Raw genomic sequence first — 2,500 nt, forward strand, 5'->3', positions numbered from 1 at the left:
ATGCCAGTTAAACACCGACGGGCGGTGAACCAACAGCGTGGGACACAAATCCAACTACGAGCTTTTTAACCGCAACAACTTTAATATACGCTATTGGAGCTGGAATTACCGCGGCTGCTGGCACCAGACTTGCCCTCCAATAGATACTCGTTAAAGGATTTAAAGTGTACTCATTCCGATTACGGGGCCTCGGATGAGTCCCGTATCGTTATTTTTCGTCACTACCTCCCCGTGCCGGGAGTGGGTAATTTGCGCGCCTGCTGCCTTCCTTGGATGTGGTAGCCGTTTCTCAGGCTCCCTCTCCGGAATCGAACCCTGATTCCCCGTTACCCGTTACAACCATGGTAGGCGCAGAACCTACCATCGACAGTTGATAAGGCAGACATTTGAAAGATGCGTCGCCGGTACGAGGACCGTGCGATCAGCCCAAAGTTATTCAGAGTCACCAAGGCAAACGGACCGGACGAGCCGACCGATTGGTTTTGATCTAATAAAAGCGTCCCTTCCATCTCTGGTCGGGACTCTGTTTGCATGTATTAGCTCTAGAATTACCACAGTTATCCAAGTAACGTGGGTACGATCTAAGGAACCATAACTGATTTAATGAGCCATTCGCGGTTTCACCTTAATGCGGCTTGTACTGAGACATGCATGGCTTAATCTTTGAGACAAGCATATGACTACTGGCAGGATCAACCAGGGAGCTGCGTCAACTAGAGCTGAGCAGCCGGCCGCCCGGGAGTGTGTCCCGGGGGCCCGCGCGAACACGCAAGCGTCCGCTCAATCATTCTGCAAACAGGAGGAGGCTGAGCTCCCCTGCACAATACACCTCGAAACCCTCTCAGGTCCCGGCGGCGCGCAGCGCCGTCCCAAGTACTTGGTCGGGTTCGAGAGAGGCGCAATCGCCCGGAGTTAGGCGAGTAGACGCTTTCGGTGCGACCACCCGTGCTCCCAACTGAGCTTGCCGCTGCCGACAGAGGCCCGGGAGCGTGCTGTCGTGGCATTGCCGGCGGGAGACAACACGCGCCACCTACGGTGACCGGCAGCTCCAACGCCAGCGCCACAGAAGGACAAAAGCCCCACTTGGGTGCCGAAGCGAACTCTCCCAGCACAGCGCACGCGCCAACACATCCGCACAGCTGCGATACAAACCACCAGCGAGAACCGCTGGGGCGACCGAGCAGCAGACGGCGTCGCGGCGCCGAGCGCCGGGCGGCGGCGCATCCTCAACGCACACAGTCCTCAATCGGACCAGCACACTGAAGATGTCCACCGCGCTTCGCACCGGGCCCGCGAGGACCTACTTTGGCCGCACGGCGCCGCGCGCAGGGTGCGCCGGCGCGCAGCTGCGACGCCTGCCGCGTCCGTCGGCCGGCGCGCCTGCCACTGGCCGCCCCCACCAGCCGGCTGTAGCGCGTGCGCCCACGCACCGCGCGGCCAGCACGCCGGGAGGCGCCCCCTCACCGGCCGGGGACGGTCCCACCCAGCCACCGCCGCGTATCGCTTCACACCCAGATGCCGTTCAGTTTCGTCGGCATGGTGGGTATCGCTGGAACAACCGGTTAGTACCTCAACCTATCGTCGCCATCACCGATTCACCCCTAGCGAGAACAACCGCACCACAACAGGTTACCATTTGTTCATTTGCGTAACTTCACCAGAAAACGCAGGCGTCCATCGCCATTTGCAACTTCAACGATTATTGCATGCCTGTGTCAGGTGTCACGCCACACTACGTCTGCCCACATACACGCAACAAAATGTGCACGCCTAGACAATACGTGGAAGGTGGCCCCCGTACGTATGCGATGTCCATTGCTCGAACGACTGTCAACCGGCCTCTGTAGCATGTCGCAGATATGGAACGCGGTGCACCATGCCATCACGGTGTGTGAGGAGAGACGACTAGGTCCGAATACATCAACAGACAGCTCATGCTGATCGCCATCCACGGCGTCCGTTCCTCCCACACGTCTCTATGGCGTACCACACTGCAATCCAGCTCTCATAGGGAGACGACACGTAGCTGCGTGCACAATATTTGCACTGTATGGTCCGCCGTTTTTGGGCGCAGTCGTTGTGCGGTCACACATGTGCCACGATGTATCATTCAGTACATAAGGACGAATGTGCAGTACAGATTGTGGTTCACGCGTACGACATCAGCGGACAGTTGACACAGGCCGCACCACAACGTAGCCTGAGTACGTCGCATGCGAAGGGCATTGAACATGCAAACTTCTCACCAACCAGCTTGCGAAGGCAGGGGGCAAGGTGGGGACGTGGGGAGGGGCGGCATGTACGTCCTGCTGCCATCCACATTACAGTGTACAGCAGGAGCATGTGGAAAGTGAGCAAGACTTGCAAGGTGTTTAACATGAAGCGATACACAGGGGTGCGGGCAGTGCGAGTAGCGAACTATATTGCGAGGGTTGCGGGTGGGCAACACTACAGTAATTGAACGAGTCGTATAACAATTACAGAGCAGGTTTAGGCGACA

The 2,500-nt window shown here is 57.8% G+C and overlaps 1 non-coding gene across 1 annotated transcript in view; it reads right to left on the reverse strand.

The window, feature by feature from the left end:
- Nucleotides 1–703, reverse strand: part of LOC124744928 — a 1,909-nt gene extending 1,206 nt beyond the window's left edge. The window contains exon 1 of the ribosomal RNA XR_007010924.1: nt 1–703. This exon is cut by the window's left edge and continues 1,206 nt beyond it. This is a non-coding gene — a ribosomal RNA (small subunit ribosomal RNA).
- Between the last annotated feature and the right edge of the window lie 1,797 nt (nt 704–2,500).

The sequence above is a fragment of the Schistocerca piceifrons genome, unplaced genomic scaffold (genome assembly GCF_021461385.2).
Source record: "Schistocerca piceifrons isolate TAMUIC-IGC-003096 unplaced genomic scaffold, iqSchPice1.1 HiC_scaffold_310, whole genome shotgun sequence".
Taxonomy (NCBI): domain Eukaryota; kingdom Metazoa; phylum Arthropoda; class Insecta; order Orthoptera; family Acrididae; genus Schistocerca; species Schistocerca piceifrons.